The sequence below is a fragment of the Phyllobates terribilis genome, unplaced genomic scaffold (assembly GCF_046119375.1).
Source record: "Phyllobates terribilis strain yellow unplaced genomic scaffold, ASM4611937v1 Scaffold_402__1_contigs__length_1722832, whole genome shotgun sequence".
Taxonomy (NCBI): Eukaryota; Metazoa; Chordata; class Amphibia; order Anura; family Dendrobatidae; genus Phyllobates; species Phyllobates terribilis.
Window position 1 is genome coordinate 355,244 of NW_027363162.1, and position 24,910 is coordinate 380,153.

Below are 24,910 nucleotides of genomic sequence, written 5' to 3' on the forward strand. Positions count from 1 at the left end.
GAGGTCACCGGAGTGCATTCAGGCAGCGCAGCTCCGAAGACCTCCTTTACGGCACTGCTGTACCGTGGGAATTTCTCACGATACAGCAGGGCCGTAAAGCAGCTAACCGGAGCAGCGCTGCCTGAACTCCGGTGAACCCTTACGGCCCCGTCATTCTAGCGGCGGCAGCGGTTCAGAGCGGTCACATTCTATGTGGCTGCTCTGAACTGGAGATCTTCGTGGGACACTCGTGGACTACTCCGGAGGGGTAAGGATAAGGTTGTGGTTTATTATTTTACATTTTATTACAGGAGATCGATGGCTTCGGGGAATTAGGTGTCTAGGTGAGTATAGGTGTAGTTTTTTATTTTTTACTTTATTTTAGGTGGCGATCGGCGGGGACAGGTAATGTATGAACTAATTTCTTTTAGGTAACCACTGGCCACCAATGACATGTATCTAACATTTATTGGGGACACAGTAGGGCAATTTAAATAACAGGATCAGGCTGATGGGAACTACTGCTCCCATCGAGCTGATCCTGCTGGCACGAGTGGACGGGGGACAGACATAGGCCGATGGGAGTAGTAGTGTCACATCGGCCTATGTCTGCCTGCACGCACAGACACCGCGCACACCCGCACACACACCCCGCACACCCGCACAAACATCGCACGCACACACCCGCACAGACATCGCACACACCCGCACACACACCCCGCACACACACCCCGCACACACACCCCGCACACACACACCCCGCACACACACCCCGCACACACACCCCGCACACACACCCCGCACACACACACCCCGCACACACACCCCGCACACACACCCCCGCACACACACACCCCGCACACACACACCCCGCACACACACCCCGCACACACACCCCGCACACACACACCCCGCACACACACCCCGCACACACACCCCGCACACACCCCGCACACACACCCCGCGCACACACACCCCGCACACACACACCCCGCACACACACCCCGCACACACACCCGCACACACACCCCGCACACACACCCCGCACACACACCCCACACACACACCCCGCACACACACCCGCACACACACCCCGCACACACACCCGCACACACACTAATCATGACGGGTCTGGGAGGTGAGGCTGACCTGTGCGGCCGTGGGAAAGTTCATGTGAGTTCATGCAGTCAAGCATGAACTCACATGAACCCTCTGAGGGCAACGCGGCGACTTCAAATGAACAGCTGATCGGCATCAGCTGATACCTCAGCTGTTCATTTGAAATAACCGGCGGGAAAGCGCAGCACAGAACGGGAAAGCCGGCGGTGAAGTCTTTTCACTGCCGACTTCCCCGCCCGGGTCCTTCGCTCCTTGGTTCTGCGCTCCCCGCCCGGTCCTAATTTACGATTGGGATTGGAGGTGGCGAGGGGAGCGGAGGATCGGGGTGGGAGGCTGCGGGGAAGCAGTATGGGGCTGTGTGATTGTTTAAAAGCCGGCGGCTTTTTACCGCGCGCCGGCTTTTAAACAATCAGGAGAATTCTCCCCCGCTGGGATGGCATTCTGATGACAGGCTGGATCGCGCTGCCATCCAACTTGTCATCCTTCACAGACACTGCAGAGCTCAGGCATTATGGGAACTTCCGATTCCGGTATTCGATATTGTAAAAGTATCGGAATTAAGTATCGGAATTCCGATACCGCGAATATCGGCCGATACCCGATATTACAGTATCGGAATGCTCAACACTAGTCATAAGTAACATAGCTAAAGATAATACAATAATTAAAGCAAAAATAATGACGACCCTGCGCGTAAGAGCTTATAATCTACAGTGAGGTGGGGGTGACACAAAGTACAGGGTCTTATTTACAATGATGGTCCAGCCATCTTGAGGGGATGAGGGATAGATAAAGACTGCATGAGCTCATCACCAGCCAGAATCTGTAGTGCTTTTGGGTTCGGTGGAGACTTATGCCATGTCGCCTTGGCTATGTCCTTCAGAATATGAGGTTCAAGAAGCAGGCGCTCATACCTACTGCCCACAAGCTGCGGTTGCTCACATACTACAAACATCAACCGCATGCACTTCCTTGTGCCAGCAAAGCGTCCAATTGTCCATGCTTGAGAGCTTGGAAAAAATGCGTAAATTGGCAGCCACGCACCCACAGGCACAAATACTAAACCCGCAGATAGCCACATTGCTAGCTATGGAGATGTTGCCATTTAGGCTTATGGGAACACAGTCTTCCATGATCTCTTGGCTGTGGCTGCCCCACGATAGAGTGTTCCCAGCCACTACTATTTTGCCCGGTGTGCCGTCCCTGCATTACACAAGCACGTGTTAAACAATCTAAACTATGCTCTCACCAACGCCGTAACCCAGAAGGTCTACCTAACAACAGATACCTGGACAAATTGTTGTGTACAGGGACGATACATTTCTGTAATGGCACACTCGGGGAACCTGGTGGAGGGTGGGACAAAGGTCCAAACTGGAACATCACACATCCCACCAACGCTAAGAATAGCAGGCCCAACTTCTGTCAGTGTTTACACCTGTTCATATTCCACTTCCACTCTCCCCTTCTCTTGCTCCTCATCCTCTGGGGAATTACCCTCCCTATCACTGCCAAGCTGGGACCTGTGCATCAGCACATCGGCAAAGTGGCAAGACACTCTGCTGAAGCTGATCTGTTTAGGTCAGAAAGCACACAGTGCAACAGGGCTGTGGCAAGCTTTAAAACAACAGACCAGTCAGTGGCTCTCCCCGCTGCACCGCCAACCTGGTTTGGTCGTCTGCGATAATGGGTGTCACCTGGTGACGTTTTTAAAGATCGGCAAGCTGGTACACATGCCATGCATGGCTCACGTGCTGAACCTAGTTGTTCAGAAATTTCTGACAACTTTCCGTGACTTGCCGTACCTACTTGAGAAGGTGCGCCGTATTAGCACCTATTTCCGCCATTCCTCTACTGCTTTTGGTGCTTTTACAGTGCTGCAAAAGCACTTTAATTTGGAACTCCACCTATCATATGTTGGCGAGGATTTGTGAACAGCAGAGGGCAGTAGCTGAATACCAGCTTCAGCATGCCGGTCAGACTGAGAGTCTGCCACCACACATAGTGTGGATCGCTGACATTTGTGGGGTTCTTGAGAACTTTGAGTACTGCACCAACCTCGTGAGAGGTGATCAGGCTATTATCAACGTAATCATCCTGCTTCTGTGTCTCTTGAAACAATCACTGCATAATCTCAAAGAGGAAGCTTTGAGTGCTGAGCATGTTGGTATGGAGCCAGATTTCCCAATGGGTGATACTACCCAGCCCAGCCAATATTCTGAGGCAACATTGGGTGATGAGGAGGAAGATGAGGAGGGAGAGGATTTGTTTTTCTGTGCTACCAAGGGGACTCGTAATGCTACAGAGGGGACACCCAACCCAAGAGTCATGTCTGTCCAGTCTGGATGGGCTGAAAAGGAGGAGGTGGAGGAGGAGAAGGAGGAGCCGAGTCAGCGTGAGGAGAGGATGGGTACTGTTTCTACTGTTGGGGACACAAAACATTTGCTTTTTTGCAGTTTGACCCACATGACACCATTCATGTGTAAGTGTGTGTGGCAAGACCCTCGCGTGCTACACATTTTATCCAACAGTAATAATAATAATAATAATTTTTATTTATGTAGTGCCAACATATTCCGCAGCACTTTAAAATTAAGCGGAGACATGTACATGCAATAAATTCAATACAAGGTAAGACAGTTTAAACAGTTACATTAGGAGTGAGGTCCCTGCTCACAAGCTTACATTCAATAAGGAAATGGGTGGACATAATAGGAGAAAAGTGCTTGTTATTTCAGGTCAGGCAATTATAATAAGTAGGGATTTTCATATAACACTGCATGATCCGGTCATCAGGCAGTATGTTTAAGTGCAATAATCAAGTATCGAGTGTAGTTATCATGTGCATGGAGGGTGTGGAGACAGATGAATAGTAGGGTGCAGATTCAGAATAATATTTAGAAGGAGAAACAGGGGAAAGTTAGTTTACTGAGTAGTTGAGGTGGTAGGCTTGTTTAAAGAGATGGGTTTTTAAAACGTGCTTGAAGACGTGGTGGCTAGGCATTAGTCTGATCGTCTGGGGTAGAGCATTCCAGAGAACTGGTGCAGCATGAGAGAAGTTTTGCAGACGGAGGTGCGAGGTTCGGATTATGGGGGATGTTAGTCTTAGGTCATTTGTAGAATGGAGGGCACGTGTAGGGCGATAGACAGAGATGAGAGAAGAGATATAAGACGGCGCAGAACTGTGGAGAGCTTTGTGGGTGAGAGTGATGAGTTTATATTGGACCCTGTAGCAAATGGATAACCAGTGTAATGACTGGCACAAGATGGAGGCATCGGTGAAGCGGCTGGACAGAAATACGATCCTGGCTGCTGCTTTCAGGACGGATTGAAGTGTTGAAAGTTTGGTAAGAGGGAGACTGATCAAAAGAGAGTTGCAGTAGTCCAGACAAGAGTGAATAAGACCAACAGTAAGAGTTTTAGCAGTTTCAAAGGTGAGAAAAGGTCGAATTCTGGAGATGTTTTTAAGGTGTAGGTGACAAGAGCGACCTATACTGGTTGGCCACCTTTCTTGATCCACGGTACAAGGAGAAATTTCCTTCTCTCCTTTTGGAGTCAATAAAGAGTTTTACAATTGAATTGATCAAGAGGGCCGTTGTAGATCAGTTGCTGAAAACATCACCCTCAGACAATGCTGGTGGCAGAGGTACCGGCTCTTTTCAACACCAAGGGATAATGGGGAGAGATACAAACACCAGCTCCAACAGAGGTGGGGGGAAAATGTGCACAAATTGGGCAATTTTCAATTACTCAGCACAATAGTAAAGGCTATCTGTGCCTGTAACAATGCCAAGGAGGGATAAGTTGCAGAACATGGTCAAGGCTTACTTAAGTGACTATACGTGCGTCCTTTCTGACACTTCAGTTCCCTTTAATTATTGGGTGTCTAAGCTGAACACTTGGCCCAACCTCTCCTTATATGCCTTGGAGGTGCTGGCCTGTCCAGCTGCTAGTATGGTGTCAGAGCATGTTCTCAGTTCCGCTGGGGCAATCATCGCTGATAGGAGCACACGCCTCTCCACGGAAAATGCAGACAGACTTACTCTGATTAAATTCAACAAGGACTGGATATTTCCACAGTTTGCAATTCCACCAGATGACAGCAAGCCAACCTAAATTCACCAAAAATGCAGATTCATGCTACTGCTGTTAATGTCACCCCCTTCGCATAAGAACCCTTTTCCTTCCTTCGTCAACCATGACTCAGCCCATAGGGCTAATTTATACAAACCCTATGCAGATTGTGTAGTGGACAAACCAGTACAGTATTCTTACTCCAGCCTAACTACTATTTGTGATTAGAGGCCCTTGGGATGGTGTCTTCTTGCGTCAACCATGACTCAGCCCATAGGGCTAATTTTTGCAAACCCTATGCAGATTGTGCAGTGGACAAACCAGGACAGTATTCCTACTCTAGCCTAACTACTATTTGTAATTGGTGGCCCTTGGTATGGTGGCTTCAAAAATAGTGGTTAAAAAGGCCTGGTGTGTACTTTGTAGCAGGCAGTAGGAAATGTTTGGACCACTGCTTTGTGCAGGGCACTCAGTGATTTTTTAAGTGGACTAATATAGACAGAAGGCAGGCTGACACCCCAAAATAGTGGTTAAAATGGGCTGGTGCGTGCTTTGTAGCAGGCAGAAGGAAATGTTTGGACTACTGCTTTGTGTAGGGCACAACACGCTTTTCTAAGTCGACTAATGTGGACAGAAGGCAGGCTGACACCCCAAAATAGTGGTTAAAATGGACTGGTGCGTGCTTTGTAGCAGGCAGTAGGAAATGTTTTCACTACTGCTTTGTGTAGGGCACACACGCTTTTTTAAGTGGACTAATATGGACAGCAGAAGTCAAGTCTGAGCCCTAAAACAGCAGGGAAAATAGACCGGTGCTAAAAATAAAAAGGCGGCACAAAATGCTACTTCTGTGTGTGCTGGAAAAATATTGCAGGGCACTCAATGATTTTTTAAGTGGACTAATATTGGCAGAGGGCAGGCTGACACCACAAAATAGTGGTTAAAATGGGCTGGTGTGTGCTTTATAGCAGGCAGTAAGAAATGTTTGGACCAGTGCTTTGTGTAGGGCACAAAACGCTTTTCTAAGTCGACTAATATAGACAGAAGGCAGGCTGACACCCCAAAGTAGTGGTTAAAATGGACTGGTGCGTGCTTTGTAGCAGGCAGTAGGAAATGTTTGGACTACTCCTTTGTGTAGGGCACACACGCTTGTTTAAGTTGACTAATATGGACAGCAGAAGTCAGGCTCGGAGCCCTAAAACAGCAGGGAAAATAGACCGGTGCTAAAAATAAAAAGGCAGCACAAAATGCTACTTCTGAATGTGCTGGAAAAATATTGCTTTGCCTCTGACAAGAGTTGTTTTAAGATGGACACTGGAAGAGCACTTCAACCTCTCCCTACCTAATACACAATCTCTCCCTCCCTGTACTCTGACTTTGTTGTGTGCCTTCATCTCTGAAAAGAGCTATTTTTTGGTGGTATTATGGAGCTAGTGAGCAGCTCCTTTAAACCCAGAACTAGTATACACTGCAGGTAGCCCTTAAAAGGGCTTTTGTTTTATCAAGAGGCCTAAACACTCCCTAGCACCTCAGTGATCTCTCCCTAGGCTATTACAACGCAGGCTCCAGATGCAATGTGCACAAAATGGCGGTGGCAGAGCTCAAATAGACCCTATGATGCTGGGTGGCCAGCCATTCACAGTAATGCCACAACCAAGATGTCTGTGGCATTACTGTGATTGCTTAAGAAGCCCAGCATGTTTATTGGCTGCAAAGAAGGCACCAAAACTGCGGACATCTGAATATAGCGAGGCGAGTACACAAATACTCGCAGAATAATGAGTAACCCAAATACTGTACTATCCGTGCGAATAGCGAATAGTAACGAATACACTCGCTCATCACTACTTAGCGCCATCTTGCTTCTGCATCAAGGAGGACGCATCCCTGGGTACATTTGTGCCACCCCAGGGGTCTGGTTGCCGCAGTAATAGAGATATTATGTCTGAGAGCAAGTGGGAGGTTTCTCTGGTCAGGATCCCTAAACATGCAACACGGCCCACCCAGACCTGGGAGGGGAGGAATATGCCCTTATAAACTGGGTCTGGGGCGGGATTAGGCAGTGAAGAGACAGACAGAGACAGAGCCTGCAGAACAAGCAGAGCAGTCAGAGCCTGGAGAGGGAAAGTGAGAACAGGAGCTCTGTAGGAGGAGAAGCAGAAGACCAGGGGCTTTGAGCAGAGATATAGCTCGCCCTGGCTGAAGTTACTAAAACCGGACACAGGAGTCCGAGGCTGTGGGGACTGATATATACCCAGCAGTAGAAACCAGCCGGCAGGGGATTCCAGGTCCTCTGGCCATAGAAGCCTGCAGGCTCAGTCACAAAGAAGGGACCAGCGCCGCCATCCAGGAGCGGAGGCTAACAGAAGGCCCCAAGTCACCAGCCATATGGGTGAGCACCACACGGTATACTCAGGGACGTGGGCTACTTGTAACCGCTGACAGCAAGGTAGCCAGGAAGAGTGCAGATAAACGGGGAGGCCTACAACTCCACCTGGCCAGGGGAACTCCTGCTTGCTCGCAGACTGACCAGGCCCCTTATACTAGCCAGTACTCCCGGGAGGGTCTGCCTTGTACCATCAGTAAAGACCCTGAACTGCACCTCACGTCTCTGTGATTCCTTGCCGCACCAGCACCATTAGCACTGGGACCCTCACACCATCACTCCCATCATCTCTCACATTAGCTGCCCTGAGGTAATACTCCTCCCGTGGGGAGTTATCCCATACTCGGCTGCGCAAACGACATCAGCCTCAACGGTCGGCAGCGCAGCGGCGGTCCCCACTGACCGCAAACCACGGGTGGCGTAGTCGGACATTTGCTATACGTTAAGACTGCCACTGGTTTGACCACCCTGGGCACGGACCGGGTCACAGCCACACGGAGACTACAACCCCCAGCATCCCAGCTATCCGGCTACGGGTATCCCCCTCACAACACAGGCCCAGGGGGCGTGGCAACTTTGGCGTAGTCGGCAGGATTACAACACCAATAAACTGCCACTGGTTTGACCACCCTGGGCACGGACCGGGTCACCGCCAAACGGAGACTACAACCCCCAGCATCCTACAACAGGCCCGGTTCCGGGTTCCCAGCACAGGCCCAGGGGGCGAGTCAACTTTGGCGTAGTTGGCAGGATCATTACCAACCCACCACAAGCGGATATTGCGTGCCTGAAGAAAACTGCACATGTACCTTAAAAGGAAGTCTCCCGCCATTTCCAGAAGTTTCCCGCCGTCCGGAGTCGTTTCCCGCCATCAGGAGCCGATTCCCGCCATCAGACGCCATTTTGGACCGTTTCCCGCCATCTTCATCCGTTTTTCCCGCCCTGGCAGAGCGGACGCCATTATGTGCTCACCAGAAGACAGCAGGAAGCCACCTCCCATCGTGGGCCAGGTCCCAGAATGGCGCCAAAGAAGGAGCCCGTCCCCACCAGCCATGAATGCAGCAGTGGAGATGTCCATCAACGTCGGGGGGCTGCCCCTGAAGGTGATTGTCAGCAGATGCCCCCAAGACCAACCCCCATGGGGGCGGATAGGAAAGAAAACTGAGGGGCTGGGTGTGGCCTGGATCAGTCTGGACCTGCTGCACCCGGAGATGGAGGGAGCAGAGAACTCCACCAGCACCCTGGCCCGCAGCCTGCTGCAAGCGGAGCCACCTTGCAGCCTGACAGAATTGCTGGCCCAGCTGCCTAGAGACCCGGGCAGTGCGCACACAGCGCTGGAAGACCTGAACAGGAGGATGGTCCGGGCGCAGCGGGATGTGTTTGCCGGGTGGAGAGAGGAGATGGCCCAGCAGCACGAAGGCAGCCAGTGGAGGACCTCGCCGGGACCGGGCAGAGTGCTTACCGCTGGGCGCGGAGAAGAGGGACCGGCAGCTGCAGACGACACCGCGGAGGAGGCCACGGAGACCGAGGCAGGTAATGGGGACGCCACCACCGCAAGCCCGGGGAACACCAGCCTGCCCTCACCCTCCGTTGCGGGACTCGAAGCCCCGGGGACCGTACCTGACACCACGCCTCCACCGCCGCCAGCTAGGCATCAGGCAGCGAGAACCGTCATCACGCCCCGCCCCGCGCTGTGCCCTCTGAACCCGGGCGCCGTAAAGCAGGAGATGTCACAGGCCAGGACGCAAGGCCCAGCACGCCCGGGTGCCGCTGCCTCACCAGCGCCCCCTACCTTGGCGGTGCCACCCCCGGGCGCGACCAACAAGCGACCACTGGCCTGGTCGCAAGGCCGAGTGCGCCCGGGCGCTGCCACCCGTCCGAAGCCCGCGGTGCCACCCCTGGGTGCGGACCTGTACGCCCAACATACCAGCCCGGACGGGCTGCCCTTTGAGTGGCCACCGGAGTTTGTCAACCCCCGGCTCCAGAGAGAACAACCCCTGAGCGAGCCTCTGATCCCGGCCCCGGAGCCTGCCAACATCGCTCCACCCCCGCTGGAAGATGCCCAGTTTGCATGGGACCCCACCGGCGAGAGTCTCATGGGGTTTACCCAGGAGACCCGGGCGGAAGCAGCCCAGCGCTTGGATTGCTGCCGTCAGCAGCTGGCCACCTATGAAAGGGAGCGACGGCAGAGGCGCATCAGGGAGGAGCGACTCCAGGCCAGGAGCGCGGTGCAAAAGAGGAGGGCCCGACAAGACACCCACGCCATCCGCGGATCCAGAGCCACCGGGACCGTAGTCAAGTTCCAGCTGGAGCATGGCTGGGTCTTCATCAGAGACCCGGAGGCTGACACCGACGTCTTCGTCACTAGAAAAGACGTCGAAAGCCACTTGCCAGAGGGACATCACGGACGCGATCTCTACCCAGGTGACGTGGTCACCTACACCCGGCACAAGGGCGCAAAGGGACTGTATGCCCTCCATGTCCACCGGCTCACAGAGGAGGAACTGCAGTACCGCCCAGATACTGAGTACACCCAGGGTCCGGACGGACCTGAAGATTACCCGGAAGAGCAAGGAGCATTAGGAGGACACTGTTACTAAGGAACGGTAAAGTGGAACTGTATATAGTTACCCGTCAGGGTATGAGAACTGTTGCTGAAACTGTTAATGATTGGAGTGTGATCCCCATTGGGACTAATGTGAAACTGTTAAAGAACTGTTATCTGTGTGCCCCTAATCCCTAACCAGGCTGAGGATTGTGAGCAGCCACTCCCTTATCCCCACTGGCTGAGGACTGAGAACGGCCAACCTCTTGTAAATAGTTGCGCTTCTTAAAGCGCCCCCTACTGGTTTTATACAAAAACTGCAACGTCTACCTCAAGATTAAATGGACTGTTGCACCTTTACCTGGTCGCAAGTTCAAGAATCTACTTGAAAATGTTTTTGTTTAAGAATGTCTTATATTGAAAAGTTTTATATGCTGCTAGAAAAATGATGCAAATGTTTCATGTGATGTTTTATATGCTAAAAGAGTTCCGGTAGTTTTGACCATAGCTAGTGGCAGAAGAATGTTAAAGAAAAGAAAAAGAGTACCAGTAACGTTAAAAAGAAAAGAGTACCTCTCATAAAGGGATGAGTTTTCGGTTAATGTCTTATAAATGAGTGCACTTTAAAAATTTTGTATGTTTTAAATTGTTTTATTCTATTCCAGCCCGAGGACGTGCTGTGATTTACCAGGGGGGAATGTAGCACCCCGAGGGCTCGGCTGCTACAGGGGTATTGCACCTTGAACCAGAGGTGTGATATTCCACTCCCGGGTAAGGATGGAGTGCGGACCAGGACTCTGTAGGCTGCATGCACCACACACACCCCATTTCCGAGGGACAGCTCAATGGTGCTCCCACTAGACAGAAGTGCAGGCACGACAGCATCTGTCCCTGGCTGGAGTGGGGAGGGGAAAATACACCCAGTGGTGTAGGAGCAGATAGGGGTGGGTCTCTGGGCATAGGTAGGAGCCCATTGGTTGCTAGTCACCTGGGCTCGGGTGTTAGAGGGAGGTATATAAGGTGGGCACCATCTTAGGAAAGGAGCCAGTTCAGTCAGGAGGAGAAGAGAGAAGGAGTTCAGCCAGAGAGGGCTGACAGGGAGCTGCGGCTCAGTCTGGGCCCAGCTCCAGAGGCAGGCCTGGAGTGGAGGCAGAAACAGCAGAAAGAGAGAGGAGAAGGAACGGAAAGAAAAGTAAGAAAGGAACTGGAACAGAGGAGAAAGGAAGCAAGGAACACAGAGAAAGGCCCAGAGACATGAGGACAGAAGGAACCCCATATGCCCAGGAGAGACAGGGTGAAGGGTTGGCAGAACAGGGTACCGGAACCCAAATTGGTGGAGGCAACAGATTCCTCATCCAAAGACCGGAGGTTGTTACCACATCTTGGTGCGACCCCTCACTACATCCACCAGGAAGGCATACCATATAGGGTCAGGGAAACCGGAGAGAGGTTTCGCCAACAGAAGGCCCGAGGAAGCTGTACAAAGGTGGGTCACTGGTGGGGACGGCCAGAGAAAGGAAAGAGAAGGGAGTTCTGTGCCACACTCTGGAATTGCCTGGGAGTTGGTCGAGTCCCTTGCCTGGTGGACGCAGCATGACTCGGGCGGTCCTAACTGCGCACAAGTGACCTGATAAAGAACTGTGAGTAAAGCATTGAAAACTGCAACTGCACGTCTCTGTGATTCCTCGCCGCACCAGCACCATTAGTACTGGGACGCTCACACCATCACTCCCATCATTCACGCTAACTGCCCTGGGGCTGCACTCTTCCCGTGGGGAGTCACGCTACCTAAGCTGCGTATACCATCAGCCCCAGCAGTCTGCTTGCAGCGGCGGTCCCCACTGACAGCAATCCACGGGTGGCGTAGTCGGACAATTACAACACTAATAGACTGCCACTGGTTTGACCACCCTGGGCACGGACCGGGTCACCGCCACATGGAGACTACAACCCCCAGCATCCTACAACAGGCCCGGTTCCGGGTTCCCAGCACAGGCCCAGGGGGCGAGTCAACTCATTCACCAGCCCCTGGGAGACCCCTGGAGTACTCCCCGATCCCCCACATGCTACCTCTGTTGCGGGAGCTCCGCTGCATTATGGATCTGATGCCCCTGGCAGAAGCAGGAGAGTGTTGTCGGCCATGCTTCCTGCACGTTCCTCCCGGGGAAGTCCTCATAGAAAACGCTCAATGAAAAAATGGTTTTGTAAATTTTGTTGGAAAAAAAAAGAAAATTGCTGATAAACTTTTAACCCTTCGCACTTCCTAACAAAAAAAAATATGTTTAAAAAATGATAAATGTGGTAAATGTTATTTATGAACTATTTTGTGTGATATAACTATCTGGTTTGAGGGCATAAAAATTCAAAGTTTGAAAATTGTAAAATTTTCATTTTTTTTTGTCAAATTTTTGATATTGTCATAAAGAAACGCAAAATTGAACATTAATGTGAAGTGCAACATGTCATGAAAAAACAGTGTCAGAATCACTGAGATATGTTTAAGTGTTCCAGAGTTATAATCACATAAAGTGACATTGGTCAGAATTGAAAAATTGGCAAAGTCAGGAAGGTGAAAACAGGCTGGGTGGTTAAATTCTCATGGTGAGGTATATATTTTTTGTACTTAGCTAAATAGCTTTCAGTTGCAGCACGTAGCGCTTTATAAACTGTCCCTAGTTCATTGTCCTTATCATGTCATGCATTTTATTTGGCAGGCAGCCTGGACAAATTTTTCCTGGAGAACTTACTTCTGATTAATTTGTATTAATAATAATGACTGGAGATTTAGCTGTCGTATTGCGAAGAACACATCTCCTCGTGCAAAGGTCGGTTGTGCATTAGTTACCATGTAAACCAAATATGGGAAAACTTCCTTCTTCCTTGGAACTTATTTATGGGCATTTGTGCTGGCATCGCTGGGTTTTGCTTTTCTAATGAGGATTACCAGTAGAAATGTGGCACCCCAGGGTTCTGGTTACCACAGTAATAGCAATATTACGTCTGTGAGCAGGTGGGAGGTCTCCTGGTCAGGAATCCTAAGCATGCCACACCTCCTGCCCAGTCCTGGGAGGGGAAGAACTTCCCCTATATAAACTGGGGCTGAGGTGGGGTTAGAAAAGAACACAGACAGAGACATAGACACAGTCTGGTCTGGTGTGGAGCAGTTGCAGGGAAAGTGACAACAGGAGCTCTGTAGGAGCAGGAGTGAGTGCCAGAGGCTGGAAGCTAGATAGCTCGCCTTGGCTGAAGAGATCTCACCGGACACGGAGTCCGAGGCTGTGGGGACTGTTCCATACCCAGCAGCAGAAACCGACCGGCAGGGGATTTCAGGTCCTCTGGCCAAGAAACCCGAAGGCACAGTCACACGCAAGGGACCAGCACCGCCGTCGTGGAGCGGAGGCTACCAGAAGGCCCCGAGTCACCGGCCATACGGGTGAGCACCACACGGTACACTCAGGGACGTGGGCTACTTTTACCCGCTTCTAGCAAGGTAGCCAAGAAGAGTACAGTTAGTTGGGGAGGCCTACAACTCCGCCTGGCCAGGGGAGATCCTATCTGCTCACGGACTGACCAGGCCCCGATCGCTAGCCAGTACTCCCGGGAGGGTCTATCTTTGTCACCAGTAAAGACCCTGAACTACACCGCACCGTCTCTGAGTGGTTCCTGGTGCCTGCGTGCAATTCTACCATCCCCATCATCCACGTCCGCTGCCCTGAGGCCATACCCCTCCCGTTGGGGGTTATACTACCCACGCTGCACAACTGTACCACCGGCCTCAGCGGTCTGCCCTGCAGCGGCGGTTTCATAACCGCATTCAACGGGTGGCGTAGTCGAACAATATCACATCTGCCACTAAAAACATCGCCACTTAGTTTGACACCCTGGGCACGGACCGGGTCACCGCCACGAGGACTACCACCCCCAACGGATCCGGCTCCGGGTATTCCCCAAACATGGCCCAGGGGGCGCGTCAAGTTTTGGCGTAGTCGGCAGGATTTCGTGCCCGCAACCACCGGGTACTGCGTGCCTGGAAAAGACTGTTAAACTTACCTGTGGTGAAGATTCCCGCCATCCGACGCCATCTTTTGCCTTCTTCCCGCCATCCGTGGAGTTTTCCCGCCATCCGACGCCATCTTTTGCCTTCTTCCCGCCATCCGTGGAGTTTTCCCGCCGTTGGAAGCCATCTCGAGGACGCCGCGCGGGAAGAAGAGGGGCGTGGACTCCGAAAGCGCGCGAGAACTGAAGCCCCGCCTCACGTCCGGACGTTGCGTAAGGTCCTGGAAGGAGCCCAGCAGACGCCGACGTCACAAGAGCGCGACGGAAGGTCCTCAACCCTGACGATCCACTGCGTGCGAAGCCGCGGCCTATGGAAGAGGATCATCGCAAGGTAGGCCACGGTCCACTAGGGGGGAGGAGGATGTCGGATACGGAGGAGAGCTTCAGTGCCACAGCCACCGCCAGCACCACCGCTGCGGCGGTCATGCCTTTCACCATGCCCTATATCCCAGGGGCAGCTTGGCTACCCCAGTACTCAGGGGAGTCCCATACCCTAAATGACTTCAGAGAAAGGCTGGATAGCCTCTTCCAGGTGTACCCCCTCACAGAAGAGCAAAAAGTGAGCATCCTGGTGGCTCAATTAACAGGGGCAGCCCAAAGGGAGGTAAAGTCCTGGCCACTTGGGAGGAGGAGGACTGTCGCAGAGATACTAGCCCGGCTGAAGGACACCTTTGATACCCGTACCTCAGCCGAGATCAAGCTTAGATTCTACGGGTGCAAGCAGCGGGCACATGAGAATATAAGGGACTATGCGCTAAACCTACAAGAGGCCCTGAGAGCCATTAAGCAGGCCGACCCTGACGGCGTGGGAAACGAAGACAAACTGTTGACTGAACAATTTATAGAGGGTCTACATTGTAATGCCCACCGAACCCAGTTGCGGGCCATGGCCTTACAGGACCCTCATCTGGACTTTGCACAGTTCAAGGACAGAGCCATCCGGGTGCTCCGAGAACCGGCACCAGGTGGCGCTGTGACCCACAAACGTCCTGCTACCACTTACCACCAGGAGACGGCGCCCTTGTCGGCAAGGCCTGTGGGAGCTGATGCGCAGGCTTTAAACAATGACCCGGCTACAGACCTGCACCATCAGGTCCAAGAGCTAACTAAAAGCGTTGCCGCGCTAACCCGAACTGTGCAGTCTTTACAGGTTTCTACTCCAGGGAAGATCCAGCTGGCATCCGGACCGGAGGATATCCCGTGTCGCCGACCAAGGAGGACCCCACCGGCCAGAGGAAGACCCAGCGACCGATACAACGAGGACGGACAACCCATCTGCCGCCGCTGCAATCAACCCTGACATATGGCAAGGTACTGTCCTTTAAACTGGCACAACCTGGGGTAGAGGGCCAACCCCTAGGAATAAGATCACCAGGCCCATCGAACTGGCGTGACAAATACGTGGGAGGACGTCCAATCTTACCTGTAGTACTGGATGGCATTCCTATGAGTGCCCTACTTGACACCGGGTCACAGGTCACCACCATCCCGTACGCGCTCTTCAAGCAGTACTGGAATGACTCGGATATAACCCGCTACCCAGACGACGACTTGAGTATCATCGCCAGCAATGGTCAGCCCGTGCCACAGATCGGATTTAAAGAGATGACCATTAAAATCGGTAAAGTCGAACTGGCAGCACAGGGACTGATCATTGTAGACATTGACAAGCGCGAGAGTCACCCAAAGATAACTCTAGGAACTAATGTGATTGAAAATTGTCTTGCAGAGGTGATTCTCATTTTACAGCAGGTTGCCAAGAACGCCAGCTCCGGCCAGCAGCGAGTGCTTCAAAAAGAGATCCGGGCACTGATGCGACGGCAACAGGTGGAACTCTCCGGTGGTGAGATTGGTAGCGTGAGAATGTGTGACCCTTTCCCTATTGCCATGCCCCCGAAAAGTGAAATGATGATTTGGTGCCGGGCAGCTATTGGTCTGAGAGGTAGAGATTACCAGGCAATGGTAGAACCAGTCTACTCAGATAGTAGGCCCACCATTTTGACGGCACGGGGGGTGGTTGATGTACGCCATGGGAGGGTGCCCGTTCGCATAATAAATATCGGGAAGAGGGAAGTGTACCTGCCCCGGTATGCTACGCTAGCCAAATTGTATACCATCAACCAAAATTCTGTACAGTCCGTGGAACCCTTGCCTCCATCTCATCCAGAGGAAGGTAACGGCTCTAAGCAACAAATGGAGGACTGGTGTCAGCAACTGCATTTGGGTACTGACTCCACACCCGCTCACCAAAAGCAGGGAGTCTACCGGGTGATCCAGGAATACGAGAGAGTGTTCAGTAAACACCCGCTAGACTTCGGGCGAGTGAAGGGAGTGGAACATCACATCCCCACGGGAGACCATCCTCCCATAAAAGAGAGGTATCGTCCCGTACCCCCTGCACATTACCAACACGCCAAGGGGATGCTTAGAGACATGAAGGAGGCTGGGGTAATCAGGGATAGCTGTAGCCCCTGGGCAGCTCCACTAGTCTTGGTTAAAAAGAAAGACAACACCATGAGAATGTGTGTAGATTACTGGAAAATCAACCGTATCACACACAAAGATGCGTACCCCTTACCAAGGATAGAGGAGTCTTTGGCTGCTTTAAAATCTGCTAACTTCTTCTCCACTTTGGATCTCACTAGCGGGTACTGGCAGGTTCCTGTAGCAGAGGCGGACCGGGAGAAGACCGCATTCACCACCCCGATAGGACTTAGCGAGTTTACCTGCATGCCGTTCGGACTCTGCAACGCACCAGGAACCTTCCAACGATTGATGGAATGCTGTCTGGGACACCAGAACTTTGAGACGGTCCTGCTGTACCTGGACGATGTTATAGTTTATTCCAAAACCTACGAGGACCACCTGAAACACCTGGCGGAAGTGTTTGAAGCCCTGGCAAACTACGGTCTGAAGGTGAAACCGTCGAAGTGTCACCTGCTAAAACCAAAAGTGCAGTACCTGGGACACGTGGTGAGTGCTGACGGAGTGGCTCCCGACCCTGATAAGATCACCGCGATTAAGGAATGGCCAAGACCCTCCAGCGTAAAGGAAGTGCGGCAGTTCCTCGGGTTGGTAGGCTACTACCGAAGATTCATTCCCGGTTTCACCAAAAAGGCAGCTCCTATGCAGGACCTCCTGATAGGCCAGTCCAGGAAGGCCAAGAACCAGAAGCCGCCCTTCAGATGGGAGAAGCTGGAAGAAGAGTCCTTCCGCCAGCTGAAGATGGCCCTCACGGGGGATGAAATCCTGGCGTACCCTGATTACAGCCAGCCCTTTATCCTCTACACCGACGCAAGTAACATCGGGCTAGGAGCCGTACTGTCCCAGATCCAGCAGGGGAGAGAAAGGGTAATTGCTTACGCCAGCCGAAAACTGCGACCCACCGAAAGAAACCCTGAGAATTACAGCTCATTCAAGCTAGAGTTCCTGGCAGTAGTGTGGGCAGTCACCGAACGCTTTAAGCACTACCTCGCTTCTTCCCGGTTCACCGTGTACACGGATAACAACCCGTTGACACACCTGGACACTGCAAGACTCGGTGCCCTGGAGCAGAGATGGATGGCCCGCCTGACCAACTATGAGTTCACGATCAAATACCGGGCAGGACGCTCCAATACCAACGCGGATGCCTTGTCCAGAATGCCAAACCTACCGGACGTAGGGGAAGATCCAGAGGAACTGGAAGAAGTTGAACTCCCCGCGTTTCACCGTCATGGGACTACCCAGTATTCCCACCGTGTAAGGGGTAAGCAATCCGCTACGTTCAACCCCTTACCTCATTACAACTGGGCGGAAACACAAGACAGCGACCCCGCCGTCCGACTAGTGAAGGAGATGCTGACTCGGCCAGATGCCCGCCTTGACCCAGACGCTCCGGAGGAGACCAAGCAACTGTGGGCTGAGAAGAGTCGACTGTTCCTTTACAAGGGGAAGTTGTGCCGCAGAATGGTTAACTCCCGGACGCATGAACTGATCTGGCAAGTAGTGGTGCCAAGAAGAGACGCGGCTATGGTACTGGAGGCATACCACGACGGAGCTGGGCACTTCGGATGGAAGAAGCTGGAGTTCCTGCTGCGCGGGCGGTTCCACTGGGTAGGCATGAGAGGAACCATCGAGAGGTGGTGCAGAGACTGTGGCCCATGCACCCTAAGAAGGAAGGACCGTGCCAGCCAGAAGACCCCCCTGCAGTCCATCATCACCAGGCAGCCGTTGGAACTGGTAGCCTTGGACCATGTAAAACTGACCCCCAGCAGAAGTGGCTACGTCTATGCGTTAACCATCGTGGATCACTACTCCCGGTTCTTGGTTGTAGTCAAGGACTTAACGGCTCAAACAGCAGCTAGAGCCTTCCAGCAGCACTTCTGCCATCCACACGGATACCCAGAGCAGGTGCTGACAGACCAAGGACCTGCCTTTGAAGCGGAAGTCTTCCAGGAGTTCTGCACTCTGTATGGCTGCCGGAAGATAAGAACAACACCCTATCATCCGCAAACCAATGGACTCTGCGAGAAGATGAACCAGGTGGTGATAGACCTTCTGAAAACATTGCCCCTGGAAGAACGCAGTCTGTGGCCTGAGAAACTGCCTGATCTGGTGGACCTATACAACCACATCCCAGTAGGTTCTACCAACTGTACCCCGGCTTACCTAATGAGAGCAAGACCTGGTAAGCTGCCTGTTGATCTGGATATGGGAGTCCTGACACCCGAGGACACTTCACCAGAAGCAGACTGGGACACAGAGAGGCAGCAGCAGTACCGGAAAGTACAGGAGAGCATTGAGCGAAGTCTCTGTCAAGCAAGAGAAAGACAGGAGAAGACTTACAACCAGCATGCTCCCGCTGTTCCCCTGGTACCTGGAGAGCAGGTCTTGAAGAGGAAAAGACGGCTCCACAAGTTGGACGACCAGTGGGAGAAGGACCCGTACACCGTACTGCCATCAAGCCATGAAAACCCAAAAATCTGCACAATCAGTAAGGATGGAGGAGAAACCACAGCCATTGTCTCCCGAGATCACCTGAAGAAGTGTCCCGAGCAACTACGAAACCATGAAGAAGATCAAGAAAACCCTCGACCCGCAGAGGAAAGGGAAGAGATGGTCAGTACTGTACTCGGAGACTTCCCTCGGTCTTGGACACAAGTAAATGGCGCTGTTGTGGTACCCGTCCTCACCTTCCTCCAGCCAGCATCCCAAGTGCCTACGGAAAAACAGGTAGAGCTGGAAGAGCAGCCGGTCCAGGAGGCAGAAGACCCCACACAAGCAGACCAGGAGAATCGACCCTCTGCTTATAGTGAGCCTGCCGTGCCCCTAGTGAGCCAAAGAGTCCGTAGACAGCTGCCCAGCTTACCTTTAACAGCTCCTACACCCTGTAGTGCAGGACCAGTTAGTGAGCTCCGTAGGTCTACTAGAACCACTAGAGGCCAGTTGCCCATACATTGGAGGATCTAAAGTGTTTAGACTGTTTTATTAATATTTACCTGTTTACTGTTGCTTGTAAATAATTATGTTTTTCCAGTTATTTTATAGGTATCTTTTGTGGATTTACTAGAACTTTATTGTATATATGTTTGGAGCGTAACCCAGGAACGGACTAAAGACTGTTAAAGACTCGGGGCAGGACAGACCCCTACCTGGTTACGGCTCCCTGTTCTTTGGTGAAATGGACACCCTTTTGCTTCAAAAATTGCACCCGGTTGCGGACACACCGTGACCACTTTAACATGTTTTTCCTTATTGTATTGTTCCTGTTTATACCCTGTTATGTTTTCAAAAATATGTTTAGTCCCGGAGTACTAAATTTTACTAGGGGGGAATGTGGCACCCCAGGGTTCTGGTTACCACAGTAATAGCAATATTACGTCTGTGAGCAGGTGGGAGGTCTCCTGGTCAGGAATCCTAAGCATGCCACACCTCCTGCCCAGTCCTGGGAGGGGAAGAACTTCCCCTATATAAACTGGGGCTGAGGTGGGGTTAGAAAAGAACACAGACAGAGACAGAGACACAGTCTGGTCTGATGTGGAGCAGTTGCAGGGAAAGTGACAACAGGAGCTCTGTAGGAGCAGGAGTGAGTGCCAGAGGCTGGAAGCTAGATAGCTCGCCTTGGCTGAAGAGATCTCACCGGACACGGAGTCCGAGGCTGTGGGGACTGTTCCATACCCAGCAGCAGAAACCGACCGGCAGGGGATTTCAGGTCCTCTGGCCAAGAAACCCGAAGGCACGGTCACACGCAAGGGACCAGCACCGCCGTCGTGGAGCGGAGGCTACCAGAAGGCCCCGAGTCACCGGCCATATGGGTGAGCACCACACGGTACACTCAGGGACGTGGGCTACTTTTACCCGCTTCTAGCAAGGTAGCCAAGAAGAGTACAGTTAGTTGGGGAGGCCTACAACTCCGCCTGGCCAGGGGAGATCCTATCTTCTCACGGACTGACCAGGCCCCGATCGCTAGCCAGTACTCCCGGGAGGGTCTATCTTTGTCACCAGTAAAAACCCTGAACTACACCGCACTGTCTCTGAGTGGTTCCTGGTGCCTGCGTGCAATTCTACCATCCCCATCATCCACGTCCGCTGCCCTGAGGCCATACCCCTCCCGTTGGGGGTTATACTACCCACGCTGCACAACTGCACCACCGGCCTCAGCGGTCTGCCCTGCAGCGGCGGTTTCGTAACCGCATTCAACGGGTGGCATAGTCAAACAATATCACATCTGCCACTAAAAACATTGCCACTTAGTTTGACACCCTGGGCACGGACCGGGTCACCACCACGAGGACTACCACCCCCAACGGATCCGGCTCCGGGTATTCCCCAAACATGGCCCAGGGGGTGCGTCAGAAACATATCTGTTCTTCATTCTTTATAGATATTAGAGGACTGATGATGGCCAGGTGTCACACAGACTGTATACAGAAACCATTCTCTCGTGCCTTAAAGTTGGCTTGGTAAGCTGGTGGGAAGGTACCCCTGGTGGTTCCTACTAATTCCTTTTGCTTTATCTGCTGGTTTGGGAGCTGGCTTTTACTTTTTACCCCAGAGACAAGCAAATGACATTGAAGAACAGTTCACAGCAATCGGTGGCCCGGCTAAAAGTGAGAGAGAATTTGTAAGGACACGTTTTCCCACCAATGACTCCGGGGAGTTTTCTCCTCAGCGACTATATACAGAAGGTTTGTTTGTTTCGCTCATAGCCATAAGTACGTCTGATAATGTCATAAATGTTAAGACCTTTGAAGAGCTTATGAAGCTGAATGAGATGGTGCAGAACTTTGCAGTGATGGTTCCCTCTGCTAACGAAAACCTCACATTTCAGAAACTATGCACAGAGATCCAAGGAAAAACATGTATGACAGCTAATCCTCTCCTCTCTGCAGTATAAGGTAATGTGAGTCTGATAGAGACAATACCAATAAGTTACCCCATGTTTCAAGATAAAATATTCCTGGGAACATACCTAGGTGGAGAGACGCTAAATTCAGACAATGATGTGCAAAAAGCCAAAGCAATCAAATTAGTATATTATCTGAGAGAAGACAGCGAGAGCGACAGAGAAAGAAGCCTGCAGTGGATCAATCAATTTATCAAATTCTTCAAGAATAGTCTACAACTTACTGACATAAAGGTAAGGATTTTATTATGATCTGTGACACATTCATAAGTAGTGTTGAGCCACCCCTGTAGTGTTCGAGTTCGGTTCGTCGAACACCCGTGTGTTCGCCGAACTGTTCGTCGAACTGTTCGTCGAACACCTTCGAACACCGTTAAAACCAATGGCAGGCAAACAAAAACACATAGAAACACATAGAAAACACCTTCAAAGGTGTCCAAAAGCTGACAAACTGCTCAGAAGACACAACTAACACATGGAAAAGTGCCAAGTACATATAGTCATGCGAAAAGAAAAGAGGTGGAGGAGTAAAAGGAGGGGGAGACACAGATATTGGTATGTCATGCCCTTCTAAAAGCAAAGAAGTGTGAAGCCGACACGGCCAGTCCGTTCCTGCCCGTGCCACCTCCGTGTCGCCGGGTTTGTGCCAGAGCCGCGGTGGACCCTGACGGCCAGCCCCCCTCTCCCAATACTGGTGCCTGTCCGCTGGTGGGTCGAGCGAGCCCCCCTGTGGTGGAGGCAGCTCTAAGCTTTTTAATTTAAATTTAAATTGTCTCTCTAATTTGAATGAATACACTTTAAATCCTTTTACAAGGATCTATTGGAGGGCAAGTCTCATGCCAGCAGCCGCGTAATTCCAGCTCCAGTAGCGTCCACTAAAGCTGCTGCAGTTAAAAAGCTTTTATAAGAATTGAGCTCGGCGGTCCACCGCAAGGCGTCCTACCACCAGTATCGCGGGGTCCCGAAGCATTTCCTTTGAAAAAATTAAGTGTCCAAACTACAGGTGGTGTAGCTTGCTTAACAGCTGGGATAATCCGCTGACTAGCACACACTGCTACTAGGCACAAAGTATTTCCTGGGCTAAATGCAGTTAAAAATTTGTAATTAGATACTCTCGTTGGATGCTGAGAAAGCATTCCATAGAGTCTCCTGGCACGCCATATATTATTCCCTTAAAAAGCTTGGGGTAGGGGTCTAGGGGACCCTTTTATAGGCAAAATTACGGCCCTGTATCGCAATACGTCACCTAGGCTGAAGATAAATAGAACTGTAGCACCCCGAGGGCTCGGTTGCTACAGAGGTATTGCTCCTCACCCAGAGGTGTGATATCTCACTCTCAGGTAAGGATGGAGCGTGGATCAGGACCCCGACACCTGCATGCATTACACCACATTGCCGTGGGGCAGGGCGACCAATATGCCCCTGAGATGGGCATGACAGTCCCTGTCCCTGGCTGGAGTGGGGGGAGGGAACACCGAGGAAGGGGAACCCTGTAGTGCAGGAGCAGGGAGGAAGCAGTTCCTGGGTGCATTGAGAAGGGAGTATAAAAGGTGGGCAAAATCTTAGTTCAGTGCAGAGAAGTCTGAGCAGACGTGACAGGGAGCAGGGGCTCTGCATGAGCTCTGCTCCGGAGGCGGGCCTAGTAACAGAGGCCCAGGCCTGGAAGAGGGAGAAGGAAGCAAGAGGAGCGGAGAAGGCTCCAGGAACGAAGAACGAAGGCATCCCAAGGGTGCGGACGGGCGAGTCACCACCGCACGCCCGAATCCACCTGCGTGGAGGGGTCAGGCCAAAGGGGGAGACCGGTCCCCGAAACTAGTGGAGGCGGGAAACGACCCTCAGCTAGAAACCGGAGGCTGTGACATTTTATGTGGCGCAGTCCCTCGCTACACCCGCTAGGAAGGCACCACATAGGGTCAGGGAAACTGGCACCAAGTTTACCAAGAGGAGGCCCGAGGCAGCCGGACAGAAGGGTTGGTAAGAAAGGCCAGACAAAGGACACACAAAGGGGGTCCTGTGAAGCGCTCCAAAGTTATCTGGGAGTTGTCTGAGCCCCTCACCTGGTGAGCACAGTACGACGTGGGCAGCCGTTACCTGCAGACGTGGTCTGGATAATAAGAACTGTGAGTAAAGGCCCTGACTGCATCACTGACTCTGCACCATCACCCCCATCCTCCGCATACACTGCCCTGAGGCTATACTCCTCCCGTGGGGAGTTATAGTACGCTCTGCTGCACCCCCAACACCAGCCTCAGCGGTCTGCCCTGCAGTGGCGGTTCACTCTGACCGCAATCCACGGGTGGCGTAGTCGGATATTTAAACATCAAAACCACATAAATAGTTCCGCCACTGGTTTGACCGCCCTGAGCCACGGAACCGGGTCGCCGCCACGGAGACTACAACCACCAGCATCCACCAAAAAGGGTCCGGCTCCGGGTGTCCCAAGGCCCAGGGGGTGCGTCAGAACATTTTCATCACCTTTCATAATCACCAATGGGACAAGGCAGGGATGTCCTCTGTCCCCTCTCTTATACATCCTAGTGATGGAGCACCTGCTCTCATCAATTCGCCATAATCCCAATATTAGGTGGATTGAGGTGGGAGGCACCGAGTACAAGTGCTCTGCATTTGCTGATGATGTCCTAGTATATATCAATCAATCACATATATCCATCCCTGCTGTTATGGCTGAAATAGATCACTTTGTTACATGGTCAAATTTTAAAATCAATGCAGCGAAGTCTGAGGCCCTCGATGTCTCCCTCCCCAAATTCATAGAGGATTCCATCCAGTCCAACTTTCCCTTTGCCTGGCCCTCACAGGGTATCAAATACTTAGGAATTCCTATTCATAGAGACCTCTCCCGTCTATGGTATCTTAACCACTTCGCGCCAGAGCCTGTTTTTGCCTTCGTGACCGGGCCAATTTTTTCAATTCTGACCACTGCCAGTTTATGAAGTAAATTACTCTGGAACGCTTCAACGTATTCCCCTGATTCTGAGATGTTTTTTTCGTGACATATTGTACTTCATGATAGTGGTAAAATTTCTTCGATATAACTTGTGTTTATTTGTGAAAAAATCGGAAATTTGGAGAAAATTTTGAAAATTTTGCAATTTTCAAACTTTGAATTTTCATGCCCTTAAATCAGAGAGGTATGTCACACAAAATAGTTAATAAATAACATTTCCCACATATCTACTTTACATCAGCACAATTTTGGAACCAAAATTTTCTTTTGTTAGGGAGCTATAAGGGTTAAAAGTTGACCTGCGATTTCTCATTTTTCCAACAAAATTTACAAAAACATTTTTTTAGGGACCACATCATATTTGAAGTCACTTTGATGGGTCTTTATGACAGAAAATAC